The sequence below is a fragment of the Antedon mediterranea genome, chromosome 10 (assembly GCF_964355755.1).
Source record: "Antedon mediterranea chromosome 10, ecAntMedi1.1, whole genome shotgun sequence".
In the NCBI taxonomy this organism is placed as follows: domain Eukaryota; kingdom Metazoa; phylum Echinodermata; class Crinoidea; order Comatulida; family Antedonidae; genus Antedon; species Antedon mediterranea.
In genome coordinates, this window is record NC_092679.1 from 24,413,942 (window position 1) to 24,435,948 (window position 22,007).

Consider the following 22,007-nt stretch of genomic DNA (forward strand, 5'->3'; position numbering starts at 1 on the left):
AAGTTGGTTCGTACTTTCGGTACTGATTTTAACCGCCTGATGTAACCCTGTTTACTAATTAAATTGAGTTCGATAATTAGTTATTGACGATTAAAACGAATTTAGGTTCAACGATTTGCCCCAAATAGGGGTGTTTTTCGATCGTGGTATACACTGTCTAATGGATGTCCGTCTTGAAAAATACCCGCAGACGATAATACGAGGATGCTTCGCATTTTCCTATCTCCTCTTACGATAATTGTTTTTAATGGCTGAAAACCGGTTGAACAGCTCGAGTACAGCATCATAATGTTGAAGACAGGCCGATTTTCTTTAAAAAATACTATTTTGATAGATTTAATATACGTTTATACAAATGTATTGATTTGCGATGAATGGAACATTCCAATCTCTGTTCCACAAGTGTCTATTCCCTCAGGCGTCGTAAAGGCAAGTACTGTATACTCATAACAGAAATTCGATCCATTTTTTTTTCAACCAACCCAACCATTTCAATCTGTGCTGCAGAGGTTGGATATACATTTTTTTTAAACAGATAATGAGCTAGCGTTTTCACTCGCCGTATATTATGTACACATCTTTATTATTGCAGTTAAACCACCCACATCACCACCCTTCCCTCACTGGCATGAGTAGCGTTGTAAAACCAGGGAGTAAACGCAGAACAACTTCGGAGGGTAGGGTAGGAACCAACTTAAGTATGAATTGGCTCTAAAAACAATTGAAAACCATTATGCCTACTAATTAAGTTGAGTTAGATAATTTAAAATGTATTGACCATTAAATCGAATTTATGATTTTGCCCGAATAGAGGTGGTTTTCACAAATTGTTTTAAATTATATAAACATATACACGTCGTAGTGATGTATCGTTACATGTACTATACTATTTCAATCGACGGTGATAGTTTCAACAAAGTATTAAATCGCAATGTTTTACTGTATAGGCCTATAGTGGTATATTATTTGTAAAACATGAAAACAATTAATATTTCGTTACTAAAATAAATGTATTTGTTGCTTTTTTAGAGTAGTGTATTTGTGGTGTTTTGTTTTTTGTGTTTTTATAGAAAAGCATTATGTTTCTTGGAAAAAATACATTTGTAGGCCTAGCGATATCGTTGTATTTTACCTACCGTCAATAACAACACCGATATTTACTGTTATAATAGGTAGAGGTGGTGCTATGGTTGTAGTGGGCTGCACTGGTGTGTTAGTTGTTGTTACCTCAATACTCTCTTTTGGAATGACATAACCGTTTATAATAGCTTGCTTTAAACCCAGACAACTGAATGTGGCCATCAAACTTGAAAATCACTGCAATTTCATTTCCTACACTAGTGATCGGTCTTGGTGGAATAAATAAATATTTTTGATTAATGAAAAAGAGCCAAAGGATACTCTATTAAACGCATAATAAATCTGAGTTTAAAAAAATGAGTAATAACTTGAAAATTGTGGACGTTATCATGTAGACAAATACATTTATACTATACATCTTGAAAGAAGCCAAGCAACGTAATAATAATAATTGATGTTCTTAAGATATAATACTGATGTCGAGAAAAGTCGACAACGGCAATCAACAAAAATTCTCCAATGTCGGAAAAAAGTCGACACTCATACTTGCTCAGACATAGGTTTGGATACAGATATTTCAAGCCCTCTAGCGTTTGGAGAGTAAAACTATGAGTTCAAGGGGTAAATTTGAAATATGATGGAAATCATGAGATGTTTGCTATCTGAAAATATTTCATAAATATCATTTGAAAACAGATTAATTTGGTTAATTTGTTGTAATTACGATTGCACAGTAAGTACATTTAACCCGCTAATTGATGTGCGAGGAATTTTAGAGGGAAATTTGACTACCGTTACGCGATGTGAAGCTAGGCCCAGGCCTAGGCCTAGGCATGTAGCGATAGAAATAATTCGCCTGCAAGAAACGTTCTTGTTATTGAAGAATGGATTGACATTTAGGACATATAGGCCTAGACAAACCGGAAGCAGGGTAAGTAAGAATAGTTTATAATTTCACAAAAGAATATGGTTTTTACAATCATATTTGCTTAGATAAATGCACATATAGGCCTATGTATTTAAAAATGAATACTTATTAAATTAAACATTTATATTTCGTGTTTTATTAATAGGCTATTATTAATTAGATTAGTGATTTTATTTTGAATACAAATTTGCTAATTAATTAAGCCTAGCCAAACACTTTTAGTACTTCTTTACGTTTACACGTTTTTTTAAAACTTTTTAACGGCTTATGAAAGAGTATACCGATAACTGGGAAAATCCGGTAGAGAAATTTTTTTTAACCAAAAATGTATTTTAGACGGCTAAATCACAAACGACAAACCAAATCATAAATGGGTACTTTTTTGCATACACATCCACAATAGGTTTGAATCGTTTGCCAATCTTTGGGAAAGAACTCCATTTTGTCCCAGAGTGGTTGGTAGGTGCAGCGATGATTTTGTATGAGAATTGACCTGACACAACTTTGCGCTAATTACTAGCTGCATTATAGTATCCATACGTGTTTGATCCAAACAAAAAATGACTGGGGTAATAATGTGATGTGAATAATGCTTAGAAGCATTGTGCAATGACCGCTATATAAAAACGAATATTTTTATTATTATTGTTTTTGAGTGAGATTGTTGCTAAGAATACCTACGGTTGTGGATTTTCAAAGCCATTGGCATTGTCCCGTACTTCGACGTAGTCATAGTGCTTACGACTGGCGCCTGACAATAATACAAGATACATAATTAATTACATTTGTTAATGATTACGTATTTTATTCAAGAATTCGGTAAAAGATTGTTCCAATGGATGCCGTGTTATCAGACGATAAATAAATAGACAACCTTTTGTTTTCACGACGCGCCAAAATAGTCTTTCTCACTCAAATGTTCAACATTTTTAAAAGGGGGTGATTCAAAATGATAGCATGATTAGCATAGATAAGCTTTTAACATACGTATCTAATTCCATTTATCCCAATTATTATTATTGCTGTTGGTAAGTTGACAATAGGCATTAAGCTTACCTTGAATAACTGTACATCTTCTATTACTGTCGTAATTTTGTGGAAAGTTGGGCGAGTCAATACTTCCGAAAGGTTCTTCGGTTGTTAAGAGCACTCAAAAATAGAGAGAAGCGTATGTTAGTTAGTACATCGTAACCAACTTTACATTTTGTTTTAAATTCCCATTGTTTATTCCCAATAAAAAAATGTCATTCATTCATTCATAATAACATTTATTTCTTATCTTTCAAAGTAAAAAAAAATAAAAAACTACAGAAATATGTAGGCTATCCTAGGTACTGTAGTCTATTAATCGTCGATAAAGTTGTATATGGTAAAATATGACCAAATGCGCCTCATTTTGTGTTGAAGCCTAGGCCTATTACATTTATTAATACATACTTTGAATCTCGCAGTTAGATCCGGAAAAACCTTCTTTACAGACGCAGGCACAATCAGGTCCAACGTAGCCTTCATTCTGACAGTCTAAAGAACTGCATCCAGCTAGAAATTTTATTGAAAAATAATATTATAATGTAACTGTAGTCTTTAAATTTGTACTGGATTCGTACATAATCAGTAATAATCAAAAACACCGAAGACACACGCAGTTGTCTGGACTACCGAGGCTATTTGTATCACGTGGGGAAAAACTGAATACACCTACTCGGTGGTAGAACGTCACAACATAGAGACCATCAATCATACATTTTGTTTTGTATATTATTTTGGCATACACAATGGTTGATTCATTAAAGTAGTTTATGAAATGAGTTGTATAAATACCAATACTTAAGTTGATTGGGTAAATGTATAATACAGTAATTCATGTATAACGCGTTGGTTTATAGAATACCGGTTTTACAACTTTCCTGTTATTTAAACCAACATATTAGGAAATGTAAACAAATCTTACTACTGCACTGGTAAATGCTGTTGGCCAATTTGATGTCGTAGAAACTAAGCTTGTTCCGGTTTCCAAGCTTATCTCTATCAAGTGGATTTAGTACTTGAATCGTTGCACAGTGAAACGAAACTTAAATTATTTAAAGATCCACAGAGTTCAATGAAACCATCTTTTTATTGTTCAGTATGATATCATTACAAATACTGTTTTCTGATTGTTGTGTGAATAATATTAATATTGAAAATAGGTTTTTATTGTATGTTACAAATAAGGGTTTAAATGACTGAAATACATCACTTATGTTGTTGTTTGTTTTCATTGTATGTTTTCGTCGATAGACTCTTCGCTCATCATACCTATCAGTAATACAGAACTCTAAATAATTGATGAACCATGAACTAGAAGAACATGTACACTCACTGGCATTTTATACCATGGATAGAGTTGTATATATAACTCTGCTGTTTTTCGGCAGTAGTCCCTAAATTGTAAAGGGTCTAAACACGTACTAGATTTACATCCAACCCGCAAATTTCAGCGAAAGTCTCCTTTTCCTGGAAAGCTAGCTCTGCAAGCTATGTTGCCATTGTTTTCCTGAACCTTGTTTAAGTTCATCTACTTTCATTCCTATATCTTCTTTAAACCGATCGTGTATTTCTTTTCTTCATATCGGCAACGATGGCTTTTCACTATCAGACGAAATACGCCCCTTTTTTTACTGGCATTCTGTACCAATATGAATTAGCATTTCGAAGCACCTACTCCATTTGTGTAGTGGCGAGAGCCATAGGTGTAGGCTTCTTCACTTGACGATGGGAGTTTATCCAAATCATTAAACTGTTTTGGAGTAGCTCCACATATATATAACATCGCATTGAATACTTGGTTTCAGTCAAAGCATTCACGACCTTTTGGTCAACTATGGTGAATTGTAAATTGTAGTGTATTTAGATGTTGTCTTTTCTGTTTTCATCTGCAGCCAGTTCATAGTTAATTAATATCAAATAATATATTGCAGGTGTAAAGGTCGGCAAAATCACGAGGAAGTATCTTTATGTTCAACTACTTCTGTAATTTCTTCTTTTTTTTACTGAACAATTCGAAGTGCAGTTTGGTCCAGCAAGCTTTGAAGGGGTACTCTTGCCGAATCTTCTTTAACCGTTATATTATTTGCGTAGCATCTATGCTTAGCTTCCCTCACGTTCCACAAACCTGTTTGGTATGACTGTTTTGTCATATCAGTTTCAACTAGCTAAAAGTGACAAAGCTTTTTCACTGGTAAACTTGATCGGTTCTGGGTTTTTTTTCGGATATTAACTTTCTTATTTTAGCTGGTCTTAATGGTGTTAGCATTGCAAACTTCAGCACATATTTTAAATGTGAATTTTGCTTATAGACGCCTTGTGAAGCAGCATAGAGAAGTTCTTTTGGTTCTCTGACTAATAATAGCTGATGAAATGAACCTTGTGACGGCCATACTTGTACCATCTTCTTCGTAAATAATAAAGAAATGGTTTGATAGTTTTAGTAGTATACAGTACTCCAAAAGTTCTTTTGGTATGTTCTCGTCATTCCTTACATTGTAATGTAAACGCAATTCACGTAAACATACATTGCAGGCTAGTTCAATGTTGGTAATTAAACCAGCCGAAGGGACAGCTTTAAAGGTTGTATTTTGATATGGAGGCCATGTTACCTGTACCTACATTTATGAATGCTTATTCTCACACTGGTAGCATTCTCTTTTCCAATACAGACGCGTCGTGGAAAGGTTTTCTCTTCGTCAAGTTCGTGCGATTGCGGTACATCAATGTGTCAATGGAAATGCATTATACATTTATTTTAAAACGGGAAATTTAAATAGCTTCCTATATGCAATGTCGCAAATTTTCGCAGCCAAATTTGGTATTAACGTAAAGCTCAAGCTTTGCTCGAAATATTAATGTCAAAATTAGCGCGCGAATCGACGCGAATCCAAACTACTTTAGTGGTTTTACTTTAAAAATATGATTTTTTGGTATTTTTGGGCTATATTTTGTGACTTTTAACCCTAAAATAAAGCAATAATCGAAAATGTTATTTTACTGCCTAATATTATTAATAACAGACAACAATTTCATGCAGTATAAAATCCATCGCTAGAAAAAATAACAGCGAATTTATCAAAACTGTTGTTTTTGCTCATTTTAAGTGAAATGCCATGGGTTCTTCAAGTTTCCATGGTTACAAGACACTATTAAAATTTACAAAAAAATAAATTATTAGTGGATTTATATAATTTAAGATGTCTTCTTCCTAATCCAATATTAAAAAGTTCGGAATGCCACATTTACCATTTTGGACTTTTGGCACACTTTGAATTGATTCTGGCCCACTGTGCGTTGGTTCTCCGTTCTTTGTAAAAGCCTAGGCCTAAATGGAAGCAAAAATAGTTTGATAAGTTTTGTGAATCCTCCCGCAGGAGACAAATAGTTCCGCCGTTGGTGAGTAATGTGTGACTCTTTTTTCTAATTTCAAGGTAGTTTTTTTAAAAAACCGGATCATGAAACGGAAAATTCCGTTAATCAAGTTTCATTCTGCCAATATCTGATTCAATTTTACGTCCAACTTCCTAACATGAGCACCTCCCCTTTCCAAAACAAGCATGCATATTTATTTCTAATATATCAATAGCGTTTTAAAAATTATTCTCCACTAATTTCAAGTGTTGAATGTACCTTTACTTACAAATTTTCTGTAATGCATGATAGAGCCAACATCGTAAGGAACGCCTTCAGTGGTTCCGATATCAGCGGTATATTTTTCAAACTGTCTTTCCAAACCCTCCCGAATATTATTTAACCTGGATATAGAGTCACGATCATGATGTGATTGTTCATGAAAAAAGCCGATAGCGTGGCCAATCTCATGCATGATTATTCCAACCTACAATGAATGAAATAATGAAGTATTATTTAACATGCACATAACCTATATCTATGATTATCAATAACAAAGTATCTATTATCTCAATGGTTTAATTGATTGTAAATGTTAGTATTTATATTTCATAATCCTATAAATATATATAAAAAAGTATTATATCATAGTTGGAATCTACAGAGAGCATAGAGATCACAGTACAGTTGTGTACCATTAAATGTTAGGTCATGCAGGATGCTTCTACAGTACCAATACTATAAACTATAACATTCCTACAGTAGCATGAGAATGGAAGATAAGCACTTACCACTTCGCAGCCTGATCCAATTGACAGTTCCTATGGACCTCTGTCTAGGTAGCCGATATAAGAAGAGTAGCACCTATACAAAAATATTAAAACCGTTTATTATAATTATGTAAACATGTAGTTAAACTTTCACTTAAAATGGGTTGATTTGATGTAAAGCCATATCTGTCAATATTTTTACGGGTTGGAACTGGTCTTTGTGTCACATTGTGTCGCAACACATGTACATACAACGAGTCCTGTCACATAAGTCTGCCGACGTTGATTTTTCTATCGCTCATCATTTGTTCTAATACATAATACAGCGCTTCCGAAGAAACATCTTTACACAAATCTAACACATTAAAATTGTTTTCCAACTCTTTACAAGCACGAATAGTACTCTGGAGTATGGGCGAGTCCAAAACAACTAACCCTGTCAATTTATATTCAATGTATGCTAAAACCACTTCCTCTAAATCAACCATAACGCTTGACAAAACAAATGATAATGGATGTAATTGTCAAGAAAGTTACAACTTAAGAAATTTTTAACATAGAAACTAATTTTGTCAAAAAATGTGTTAGATTTATTTGTGTTTAGAAAGTTACAACATTAACATTTAATTTGTCAAAAAATGTGAATATACTGAGCCGAATGTAATTTTTAATACTTAGTATAGTGACGAGATTTTATAAACACAAAAAAGTGCGTCTTGATGATATGAAGGACTGAACGGAAATTAATGATTGCTGATTAGACATATTATAGAAATGGATTGAAATTGGAAATCCACATAATCAAACAAAAGAAACACATCGTTCCGACAGAAGCTAAGGACAATTACAAAGGATGACACAGTTTGAATAGAGTAAATACCGTATAACATAATTAAATTTTATCAAGAAAATTGTCAAAAATAAATAAAATATATTATAACTGAATTTAATTTGTACATTTATTAGTCGCGTGGAAGCGACTCTATAGTTCACTATGTCGGTCGGTTGGTCGGTCTGTCTGTCTGTCTGTCGGTCTGTCTGTATGTCGGTCTGTCGGTCCGGTATCACTATGCGTTTTATCGCTTTCTGACCTTATCTTGATATCAGTTTAATCTAGCTAGGTCAATTTTTCACAGTATATTCCTTATGGCCAGGAATCAATGTGGTTATGTTTTCACGGTGCGCAATAAAAAATTACGCGGTCTACGCACGATTTAACGAAATCACGTTTGTAATCATATCTTCACAACCATGAATCACCATTAAATAAAATTTGGTACTCATAAATTTCAGGGCATAAATCATCATATGGCAATACAATTACGTGCGTAGCGCATGTAACGCATGCGTACGCGCGCTTAAAATTTTCAAAATTTATTTTCGATGAAATAAGAGTACGTTTCAGGCAATTTCAACATTTTTAAACATGTTCAGTAATTTCGGTCAGTATAGTTCGCTATGTCGGTCGGTCTGTCTGTCTGTCGGTCGGTCTGTCTGTCGGTCTATCGGTCTGTCTGTCGGTCCGGTATCACTATGCATTGTAGCACGCGACTTAATGGCTGTTGGCCTTGTTTAATTTAGGTCGTAATTAGGTTTGTTGTTTATTTATGATTGTGACAAAAAATACATACGAATAAAACAACTGTATAAAAAAGATAATGATTCAGTGTTATAATTTTATTTACCTGTTGTTAATAAAACATATTCTAAATTTAATTTATATCATGCTAGATATATTTTCAAGGATATTTGTTACATAAAAATAATTTTGTAAAGAAATTTGATACATAAGATAAATTTGTTAAGAAGTTTGTTACATAAACATATTTGTGTAGATAAATTTAATTTGTTACATGAAAATAACATTTTTAAAATGTTTCTTACATAAAAATACAAACATTCGTGTTTGATCTAATGAAATGGACGCGATTGATTGAACTAAATTTGTTGATATCTTTCTCATCGTCTTTATATCCACCAATAGAATCATTACCGTCTGCATATCTAGTAAAGAAACATAAATTAAAATTTAAATATGTATTGTAATTTAAGCTAGAAAATATTTTCATAAATCTCCATTTTGCACTTAACATTTTAGCACTAGCTTAAAAAAACAATAAACCGTACAACATAATTAAACACAGTTTTGTGCGGTTACAAAAAGTGAGAGATGCTAATAGTTGATGGAAAGCCCGATTACTGGTATTGTTCAATTATACAATCGTGAGAGTAAAATTGAGAATAAATTATTATCAATATTAAACAATGTAGCCATAAGAAACCTTTGCATTATTTAATTATAACAAATATAACATATATAGATATATAATAAATATGTACCTGTTAACCAAAACAAAATTGAAGTAGAACCCTGTAACTTCTTTCAAGAATCTTGTTTGTTTTACTTTTTTTTTAAAAGAATGAAACTAACATCTATACTTGACGTCACACAATTCATACATTGCGATGCTCCATTGTTAAATTAAGTACATGTCGGTATAGTTCAATCAAGACATACTTATCATATCACTTCATTATATTCTTATCTTTTTATTTTTGTCGTTGTTATAAAATACCAGTATTAATTATAATATGTCGGCCTAGTTATATCAAGACACCTTTAATGACCTTATTATTTATTTTTTTAATTGACTCCTGCACGTGCATACATAAGTATCATATATTCGAAACATCACACCCGTTTTATACAACACCTATTGTTTCATACTTCCGTAGTCATTTACTTTTCAGTACTTTGTAAAACTGGACTACAAGTTGTACAATTTAAATTATACAGCATAGTAGGCAACATACTGAATTAACCCACTTTAAATGTTACCAACACAACACGATAGCATGTAACTAATTTAAATTATATACGGTAATACCTCTATTGTTATATACCTCAAAACACAATACCTATTGTTTCATACTTCCTAATAATTTGTTTTTCAGTAATTTGTACAGAAAACAGCCTATAAATGGACTATAAACGCCATTTAACTACTATAATACTTGGGCTAACTCTACAACATTTCAATAATATCCAGTCTTCTTCGGGAATAATCGTGTGATACAAATATATAGAAACTAATACCTTCACCGGTGTGCTTTCACCTGATTTTATTTAAGCCTAATATTTGTAAACTTTACTTTTTCATTAGTATACATTATTGTATACTAATGGAAAATTCGTTTCCCTAAGTTAAAGATGTATTGTCTTTGACTAATTCCCCAAAAAAAAAAAAAAATAAAGATTTTGAAAAAAAGTTGTATTTTTGAAGTATCAAAATAGTTTTTAACTTTCACCAAAAATTAGTCGAAAAAATAGGGTGTCTAGAAAACTCAGATCTAGTAAAACTCAGATCTCAGATATATCTGAGTTTTCTAGATCTAGAAAACTCAGATCGTCAAATGATTGGTTGGTAGGTCATTTGGATCATTCCAATATTAATCAGAAGGTAGGTCATATGACATACTAGAGTATTATTAAAACTGATTACTGTAGGCCTCGTTTTCTTACTAATATTGTAACATGTAGAAGCGGCCTACGGCTTAAATCATAAAGAAAATACAGTGCACGTTACCGTTGAAATGTAGGCTTAAAAATTAGGTATGTACGAGTTGGTGTTGGTACGAGTTGGTTGAGTTAGCCAAGTTGGGAATAGGTACGAGTTATTTTGGGTACGAGTTGACCTCTTCTAGCCTAGTAGGACCAGGCCTACTCTTCGCGATACATCGCGATAGCGCCCACACGTTGAGCCTTTAATTGAGTTTGCTTAGCTAGGCTAGGCCTAAATGCTAAGCCTACATTTTAAAAAAGGTGTATACTGTATTTCTTTATGATTTAAGTCGTAGGCTGCTACTACAAGTTACAATAATTATTATTACTAGAGGGTGAGCTCGCTTCGCTCGCTCCCCCTCTAGGAATTGTGTAGACGATGGTTCTCGGAATGATAATGTTCTTCTTGTACGTTTTCTGTCGGTTACCATTATTGAAAATGCTTGACATTCGTAAAACTAAACTATTCTGTTTCACAGTGTCTTAGATGATTGATAACATTTTAAAGTATAGTCTTTATTGTGTGGTAGGGCCCTTAGGCCTATAGGCCGGAGGTGGGGAGGCGGAGTTCATTTGAGGGAGGTGCTTATTCGAGGGATATATGTTAAATTTTGTAGTTTTAATGATATGGTAACATTTATAATCAAATGAAATCCTCTAATAGATATGAAACGTGGTAAAAAAGAATAACAAATGCTTGGTAAATTGTAGATAACAGTGCGATGAATTCTACTACAAATAGTATAATTGTGTTATTATAAATGTGGATGGGATGGACGTTTATTAGAGGTGGGGATTATTATTCAAAGTGATGTTTTATTGGAGAGGCGTTTATTCAAATAAATATCATCCTAATAAGTATTAATACATTATTTAATTTAAACATCTTTTGAAACTAACTGCCGTGACAGAGTAGAAGACATTACGGCTTGCAACATGGGCAGACATCTCGGTCCTAACGGGACACAGATAGCCTACAGTTATTCCTGCCAGCTTACTTAATAAAACTCAGCTATGGGGATTTCGCTCGGTTAATGTCTTATCATCAAATCTCCCTATGTAATTTTATAATACTATTCCCCACAATATATTCCGATTCTTTATGGCGTATATTTAATTTGATCTTTATTAATTTGCTGTATAATTTTTATTTTTTAACTACTGTAACTTTCACACGCGCGGTCCGTTCCTAAAATAAACAAAAAACTAAAATGGCTATGACTAATGGCCAACTTAAGCTCCAGTCCTATACTATCTGTTTTTTCTTCCGTCTTCCAAAGGGACACTGTATTGATTGATGGAAAGTGCCTGTTTCCAGTCACCTTTAGGGTCAAATCTATTATTTTAACTGCTCCCTTGTTGAAACCATGTTGCTGCAAGGTGAACTTATCGTAAACCCAGAAATTACTTGACCGCGAAGAATTGAAATTGAGTAGAAAATCTACTGTTGAAATCATAAATGTTGTTAAAAAACTCTTTATAATATCTTCCAAAAAATATGGAAAAATAGCGTCGAACTGAACACCAATGTTATCAAATCTACGTCTCGCGGTACATCTGAGATAGATAAGGTAGGTATCCAAGGCGGAGATTTGTACCGAAGTTTTTGCATTGTGCTCGCCTATGTCAGAATTAATGAAAACATTTCTTCTGGTTTCGATTCGTATAATAATATAAGTAGTTCTTTGATAGTAAACCAATAAAACTTACGTTGGCAAGACAGTTTCGTCTAGCTGTCAGCTTGACTTCTTCAGTTGCTATGATGCGTTATGGCGCCGATTGGTCTCCTTTCCAGCCACTAGATGATTTTGTTGTGTAGCCTAGGGGACCAGTCATCGTCAGAAGCTGATCGTAAATGTGAGATAGTTGGTGCGCGCCTTCGTCTCTATTCATCTTTGTATTTTTATTTTGCTTTCTTATGCTGATGCTTTCTTTAATTTTACAGAAAGCATCAGCATAAAAATTAAAGAAAGCATCAGCATAAGAAAGCAAAATAAAAATACAAAGATGAATAGAGACGAAGGCGCGCACCAACTATCTCACATTTACGATCAGCTTCTGACGACGACTGGTCCCCTAGGCTACACAACAAAATCATCTAGTGGCTGGAAAGGAGACCAATCGGCGCCATAACGCATCATAGCAACTGAAGAAGTCAAGCTGACAGCTAGACGAAACTGTCTTGCCAACGTAAGTTTTATTGGTTTACTATCAAAGAACTACTTATATTATTATGTCAGAATTAACCATAATTTATATATAGATTAGTAAGAAAACGTAGGCCTATAATACTACTGTAGTATTTCAAACAAGCTACCCTCTATTAATAATGGAACGATCTGGGTTTTTACTTTTCTAGTTCCATTTTGGAACTAGAAAACTCAGATCTTGATATCTGAGTTTTCTAGATCTAGAAAAGTCAGATATCTGAGTTTTCTAGATCTAGAAAACTCAGATATCTGAGTTTTTTAGACACCCGAAAAAATATCATTTAACTGAAATACAGACGTTTTTTCGTTCAAAAAATAACTTTTACTTCCAGTCATAGTTTTCGATCAAAACATATCTCATAATGCAACGCGCTTTTTTTGGCTACTCTATATGCATAATCATAAAACTTCCTCTCGCGATCTATGTGAAAACAGTCTCAACCGTGACGAGTTGTAAACAATCCTAATTAGCATATCATGCATAATGCATACGCGAAATATGTGTTTACTTTCGCTCGCGACGATTTTCCAGACGAAATGTAATCAAACTAATTTACCTGTTAGTTACGTAAACTTGTTGTTTTTGGCTCGAATTATCGACTTAAAGTGAATAACTTTAATATTACTTTGATATGGCCAATTTAGATATAGAATATTTTTACCTTCATTTTTTGTGTTTTAAGGGACAATACATCTTTAACTAACTGGGTTATCGTTACATCCCTACATCACACGAATCTATTTCTACTGGAGATCCATTGCAAAGGTGATCGCCTTCCGCGCAAAAGCGAAGACGAAGTTTTTCGTATTTTCCGTGAAGATGCGCACATTCTGACCACCGTGTCCATTCACTGAATACTGTAATTAAAAAGAAAATAAATAAGTAAAGAATACAATGTCAAAATACTTGATCATCCGTTACTTTGAACATTAATGAATAAGGATTATTCAAAACATGATCTTTTTTAGCCTATGTTATAAGAAAACTTGTTTTGGTTTTGAAATAAATTGTTTAAAAAATTAATATCAAACACGTTTAACATAACATAACAGGTTTAGGAATAAAAAATTATATACAAATATTCTCCAAATTACTTAATTGACGCTGATGAATCATATTCATTGGAATCACGTGGCAGAGATTTGAAATTGGGAAGTAAATTAAATAAGTAAAGTTAAATGTATAAGTGCCGACGGAGGGGTGTAGCGTGTCCTGACCGTGTGTGAGGGATAGGGAGGGGAAAGGTTCTCATGTACAGTACGAAAAAGCAAACAAAAAATAAATCAGTACATTTAGTAAACCACAAAAAAATAATGAAGTTATTAATTTTTTTTTTTTTTTCTAGCGCTACCTTTGCATTATAAGGTATACTTTATTATTCGGGTAAGTAGGCCTAGGCCTACAACTTCAAGTCTAAATCATTCATGGAAACGTATTTACCTGGACAATCTCTCAGGTTGCATACGATTGTTTCTGTATTATTAACACTTTGACAACTTCGATATCTGTTACGCATTCCCAATGAGCATGAAGTGGAACACGTGGTCCATTCTGACCATTCCAGCGACTGCTCATCACAAGGATCTAATCCGATAACTAAATAAAAATCAATTTAAGTAACATTAATCAAAATACAAGTTGTATGTTACTCTTTAGTGAATGATCTTGTTTCCGATTGCAATAAGTAAGTAATAAGTATGTTACTATAGAATGTAATTGTGTTTAACTACTGTGTAGGAGCTTGCGTCAGGGATTTGAGTAATTGGTCAGATGTTTTGCCCTACTCTGATGTAATTTGTACTTTATATTAAGTACATTGAGAACACATTTCTCACTGTACAGTATAAATGTTTAAAGGAGGAAACGATCAAACACAAATACAAATTGTTAAACTTGGATTCAGTATGCGTTTTTAAATTATAAATGTTTTATTTATTTTTAATAGATTTGCAGTCATGCAAACGCATTGCATTGCCTGAAATTATTCTTCATGTTGTCTATGTGCAGGTTTCGTGAGTATTGTTAGCGGTAACTATATTAAATTATCATATTATTATATATTATTATAACAAAGAAACGTACAAAAAGTAACTTACATGGACATGGTACATAATTGCATGATCTTTCTTCAAACATAGTGACGCTACATACCTCAGATACAGCGTCTAGGCTAATACATTCTCTCATTCGATTCTGGACACCACCGTCACAAGGACACACAGACCAGTCCGTCCATTCACTAACATGGTTGATGATTTCGTAATATGCCATAAATCCTGTCGCTGTTACACTACCGTCACTAAAAAATCTCAGTCGCATTTCGGAACCAACGCTCTCTATAACTGGCGGTAAATCCGTACCACAATATCTAGAAAATGATTATAAGATAAAAACACGTTATGCTGTATTTTAATAACAGAAACATGTTTAGAAACAAAAGGATGTACAGCATGTAAGATGTTGTAGATGCTGTTATAAATCAACAACACATCAACATTGTATTTGTTTGTATTTGTAAGACCTATATTATTTCTCTACCGTGTTCCATCTGTATCAGTGTTGTCGATTCTAATATCAATAAAGTCATAAATACAACCAGTTGAAAATTCCAATTCCATAAATTCAAATGTTAGTTTAATAGTCGTAGTTTCTCTGCCCTAAATAGAAAAAGATAATAATAAATACAGTCAAACCAGGTTTTGCATTGGTATAATTGGTAGATGATATATTTAAATATATTGATAGGTAGTGTGTTTATTTATAAATAAACAGTAATTTTAAAACAGATTCCTTTTATTGCCCAATATAATGGAAATTACAATGCTCATTTCTTGCCTTAAGTAAGTAAATAAATATTAACATCGTTTTAGGCATTATACTCACAGATATTAATATGTGGCAGTCTTCTCCATTGCTGTACTCGGATGGAAAACCTGGAGATGTTATGTCACCTGTTTGTTCCACCAGTTCCTGGCCACACACTGATGCTACTGGTACTGTTCAAGAAATTATCAATTTTAAAAATATATAATCAGTTTGAAACATTGTATCTTCCTAAGTAAACATTTTTAATTAGAAGAGAACTGAGAAATAGCGGCGAGATGCTGGATAGACAAAGCTGGAGAAAGAGGCTACTGTAGCACCACTGACAGGCGAAAGCCTGCCTGGGAGCTAAAGTAAGAAGTAAGATTTACAACGAATTAATTTTGATTTGAACTCACCAAAGCAAGATTGTACGTCACATTCCCTTTCTTCAACCGTTCTTCCAGAACAAGAGTTACTTGTACATTGACGATTACGCCGTTGTTTGGAACTGATTGAACACGATGGTGTACATTCAGACCAGCCACTCCACTCCCCTACATCGTTCATTATAATGTACGACCCTTTAAATCCAGAATCCGTCACACTGGCATCGGAATGGAATTTCAGAAGTATTTGGTTCTCAGAACTTTCAATTTGTGGAGGAGATGATGAGCCACAATACCTAAAAAAAAAAAAGTTTTCACAAATAAATATTTTGGCACACATGGCGTTTCATACGTGTATTACTTCAGTTTCAGATTTGTTACAAGTTGTTACTGAAAAGAGTATGACTATATAACGGTTACAATGATAAACAGAGAGGAGTTCATTGAAGAATACTGATTTTAAAATTAAAAATTATGATTGATATTTTGTACATTTCTACTTACTTAATTCCTTCTTCATCAATATTTACAGACCGAATCTCTAAAAAGTCGTAAAAGCATTGATCGTGTTGTTCCAGGTCAAAATATTCAAACGTCAACAGAACAGTGGATCCAACTTCACCCTGAAAAAATATTATTAAACTCTCAAATGGTTTATATGTTTTACTTATAATATTCAATAACATTGAAATGATTTAGATTATTTCTAAATTTTATCTAATAAAACAGTTAATAACAAATGATTATGACGTATGAAAGTTACTTACAGAGAGGGTATTGCTAAACACCGCAAACCCCACAAACCCCCACAAACCTCCAAAAAAACATAGCAAACCCCACCGAACCAACATAAAAGTGATTGAATCATGTAGTGTACAAGCCACTGGGTATATCGATGTCAAAAAATATTAAATTTCTACTGTTAACTACTTATTTTTGGGGTAAAACATCATTTTTTGGTCAAAAATGATTGCTAAACCCCGCAAACCTCAAAAAAACCATAGCAAACCCCACCGAACCAACATAAAAGTGATTGAATAATGTAGTGTACAACCCACTGGGTATATAAATTATTAAATTTCTACTGTTAACTATATTTTTGGCGATAAAACATAATTTTTTGGTTAAAAATTAGCAATCATTTTTGACCAAAAAATGATGTTTTACCCCAAAAATAAGTAGTTAACAGTAGAAATTTAATATTTTTTGACATCGATATACCCAGTGGATTGTACACTACATGATTCAATCACTTTTATGTTGGTTCGGTGGGGTTTGCTATATTTTTTTTGGAGGTTTGCCGGGTTTAGCAATCATTTTTGACCAAAAAATTATGTTTTACCCCAAAAATAAGTAGTTAACAGTAGAAATTTAATATTTTTTTACATGGATATACCCAGTGGGTTGTACACTACATGATTCAATGACTTTTATGTTGGTTCGGTAGGGTTTGCTATATTTTTTTGGAGGTTTGCAGGGTTTAGCAATCATTTTTTACCAAAAAATGATGTTTTACCCCACAAATAAGTAGTTAACAGTAGAAATTTAATATTTTTTTACATGGATATACCCAGTGGGTTGTACACTACATGATTCAATCACTTTTATGTTGGTTCGATGGGGTTTGCTATGTTTTTTTTTTGGAGGTTTGCGGGGGTTTGCAGTGTTTAGCAATACCCCTTACAGAGATGAGAATCAGGCAGTCCTGATCGTTCATATAATGTGATGGGTAATGTTGTGACATTATTTCACCATTTACATCCGTTATCTGGTAGGAACAACCTTGAAGAAGAAGTTTTATTTACTAAAAATGCTTATTAAAGGTGTCTTATTCTGTGCATAAGAATGTGAACAACTAATACGTCATTAAATTAACTCGCACATAACTAAAAAAAATATATAAAGGTGTCATAATGAATTATGAAACTTAGAATATGTGTCATATGTGATTCTGTGTTATGGATTTGCCTATGATACGGTTACCATAGACATTATATAATTTGCATTGATTACCTTAGAAGAATCAGTTGTTTGGTAGCGACACATTTTAAAGTTCACACACAACACGCATGTCGTCAAGTTAGTTGATTCCTTTGACATTTCCAAAACAGTTTTTAATAGTTTCTTATGTGCACTTACCTCGATTTGCCGGTTCTTGAGTTTGACAGAGGGTACCTGAAAACCCTTGTTTACAAACACAATTGCATTGTGGGCCAACATAACCATCTTTTTCACACTGCAACTGAATTTGACCACATGACTCTGTAAAGTAACAATGGTAAATGATAACGAAATGCAACTACTGCATGTGTAACTGTTTATGGAAACGCAATCAACCATGCAACAACCAGATTCAAATACCTCGGCTCCATGATGGCATCTAGCCCCGCATCTAGCAGTGGGAATTTTAAAGGCCAGGTGCGGGCAAACAATTTCTATTGATCATACATTCCAATAATGATCGATCTATAGTTTCCCCTATGCTTCATAATTTGTGGGATTTTATTTGTGTTACACGAGCTTGTTGAAAATAAGCACTTTCTTATCAGTGGGGGGATAGTTCAAATTACTCAGTAAAATCTCTATTCTTTTGTACACAATTTTTGTGAATAGAGAGGCATTTTAAAAAGCTATGAAAAATAAACGGTGTGGTAAAAAATGTTATCAGATGACTAAATATAGGTAATATAACTTGAATTTTACATTTCTGGAATTTCTATTCAACTTCAGATTTTTATTTTCATGTTATAGCAAAAATTATCCACCGTATATCCACTATCTTTTTCACCTTCTAGGGAGTCACCAGACATGTTATTACATTAAGTTAAACTACCTAACTACTGAAAAAAGTCTTCCTGGTTTTTATGGCAGAACTTTTCCAAATTTTGTATTTGACCATATTAAGGAAAATTTTTTTTCATCTTGATTTCTGTTACAAATATATGATTTATGTACAATTAACCAGATATTATATTTAAAATGTATGCCTGTACCTGAGCTTTAAAAGAAGAAAGGGTCTTGCCTGGACAGAATTTTGAAAGCTAGAACGTTTGTGGAGATGTTCCAACATACCAATCTCCACCAAAGTAAAGCTCTACAATGCAACCTGTGTTATTGTCTTTGTGTATTGCTGCGAGTTTTGGGTCCTCTCTAACGCGAAGGAAAGTGAAATCAACGCCTTTGGCACTTCGTGCTATAGAGTCATGCTAAATATCAAGAGAACAGATAGGGTGCCAAATGCTTCTATCTATGACCTAACCAAGACCATACCGCTAGTGGAAAACGTTAGATCCCGCCAATTGAAGTTCCTTGGCCACGTCCTTTGAATGCCTGATGACGAACCATGCAAAGAGTACGCTCTTGTATGTTTCTCAACATGGGACAAGAAAACCATGAAGGCAGAGAGCCAACTTTCTGAGATACATCCAACAGCTTTTGGGGGATTAAGAAGGCAGGATTACCTCTGATAAGCTGTCAAGGAGTTAGTCAAGGACCATTGTGGCTGGAGAAAGCTTGTAGTCGCCTGCTCCGCAGCCGACTGACGATTATGATGACTGTATGCAGCGCCCTAAACCACTTATGATATTCTTTGCATAAGCTATCAGGAAATCACTTCCTTTTATTAAAAAATCATTAACTCATGCAAAAACAAAAGCTAACTTTGTAGTTAATACATAAACAATGGCTAAAATAATACTAATGTTCTTACCGTTGCAATTATAAATAAAGTTAGCAAGTTTGATGTCATAAAAGCTTAGACCACCTTGGTTGTCAAGTTTCCACTGATCAATTACATTAAGTGCGCGGATAGTAGGTTGGTTATTACTCGAATAAAACTGAAAAAATAGTTTTAACATAAAACCAAAAAACATAAACATTGTAATAGAAAAGACACGATAATGATGCTATACTACAGAGGCTATTATTGGGTTCCATTCAATGGAACTTGGGCATGCCATGAATAAATGGTAACCCTTATGTTTATGCGCATAATATACCATGCAGAGTACAAAAAGGTAGCAGTTTCTTAAAGCCACGATTACAAGACTACATCTCCACCCAGGTGTATAAACGGGAACCCGGCTAGATCAAGACAAAACTTTGCACTGATTACTAGCTGTATTAATTATGGGAGTATATTTCCATACGTGTTTGATAAAAAAAAAACTGGGATAATAATGTTCAGTGCTTAGAGGTTTCATAACATTAGGCGCTATCTAGGATATTATTATCATTATTCTCTTAGTTTCATTATGTTTATATAAGCATGTAATGTGGTAAAGGAATAATAAAGTATTTATATAAAAATTTGTATAAATATATAAACAAATCAGGCAAAGAACATTAATTCTAAACCGCCCGGTGATATACTGAAATTTAATTAATTAATTTGAAACGATAAAGATGAGGAAATCTGTGAGAATGAGAAAAAGTCGCCCCAACCGAGACTCGAACTCGGACCGCCTGCTTGATATGCAGATGTCCTAACCATTAGACCACTGGGGCTTTCATGGTATTGTTCGAACTCGATTGGATAGCGACTCTTTAACATTCTCGGCGTGGTACGGCGGAACAGCACACATATATGTATATATATATACGTTAAGTCTGGAAAAGAAGTAAAAACTACAGTTTGGTCTCCACAGGCTTGTTTCGTGAGTCGTGCAACTCACTCATCAGGAGACTATAATGAGAAGAATCAATTACAACGCTGCTTATAAGCACATTTACTTGTAGAATTAGCATTTACGGGTGATATGTTTTGGAATGTCAGCTGTTATGTAACAATGCTTTCTTTCTGTGCCGGCAGGCGGACACAAGTTATATATATATAACTTTGCTTACCTTTGGACCGTAATGCATTACAGAACCGGTGTCGTAATTTACACCATCCGTGATAACTTCATGAAATTGGTATTTATAAAAGTTATGAAATGCACCTTCAATTACGTTTTCTTCGATTACTTCAATGTAGTCATCGCGATCATAGCGAGAATGCTCATGTATGAACCCCAGGCTATGACCAATCTCGTGGAGTATTGAGTTGATCTGATTTAAAGAAATACGCCAATGTTTAATGTTTGAGCATATATGATAAAAGAAATCGTGATTTTATGACCTTTTATTAGTAGATGACCAAAATATACTGGTAGGTTTGATCTTATGATAATATAAAACAAACTCCGAAAAGGGGATTCTATTTCGTTTTAGTTTAAAAACTATAAGTATATAGGAATAATTGTAATGGCTTGCCTGACTTTTTTTTCTCGATTTTTAAAAATATTTTTTATCATAAACAAATGAAATTCTTTTTTTTAGAACTGGAAACCATGTGGCAAGAGACCAAGATAAAGACCAAGAAAAAGGTGGAGGACACAATAAAAGATATCCTAATTATAAATACTGTAGGCCTACAAGGCTGTGAAATAGTTGAGAGATGATGGATAGACCAAGGTGGAGAAAGACGCTACAGTGGCACCACTTACAGGCGAAAGCCTACCTGAGAGCTGAAGTAAGTAAGTAAATGAACAAATATAATTCGAAATATAGAATTAGGCTAGCCTCACTATTTTATCTCATATCCAACTTATTATTGGTTAATAAAGACAGCTTTTAAACCTTTTCTAGTCTATGAATATTGTACTTACATGTTGGCATCCGCCGCCAATTGATATTTCTTGTGGTCCAGATTGCACAGATTTTCCAACTGATGACCAGCATCTATAAAACATAACGAATAACATAAACACAATGTTTGACTGTCCAGATATTGTATAGTTCCCAACTGAAAGGACAAGTCCATTAACGATGTAAAGGACAAGTCCATTAACGATGTAAATGAAAATATGTAATACTTAAGAGCCATTGTCTGTAAGAATCAAAGA

At 33.6% G+C, this 22,007-nt stretch overlaps 1 long non-coding RNA gene and 1 other non-coding gene across 2 annotated transcripts; one reads left to right on the forward strand and one right to left on the reverse strand.

Moving 5' to 3' along the window:
• Window positions 1-1,685: 1,685 nt before the first annotated feature.
• On the forward strand, window positions 1,686-16,586 carry LOC140060611 (uncharacterized). The gene is made up of 3 exons (XR_011847345.1): window positions 1,686-2,011; window positions 14,877-14,959; window positions 15,802-16,586. It is a non-coding gene; the product is annotated as an uncharacterized lncRNA (long non-coding RNA).
• A 3,970-nt stretch (window positions 16,587-20,556) lies between these two features.
• Window positions 20,557-20,628, reverse strand: Trnad-auc (transfer RNA aspartic acid (anticodon AUC)). Its single transcript has one exon. It is a non-coding gene; the product is annotated as a tRNA-Asp (tRNA).
• Window positions 20,629-22,007: the final 1,379 nt, after the last annotated feature.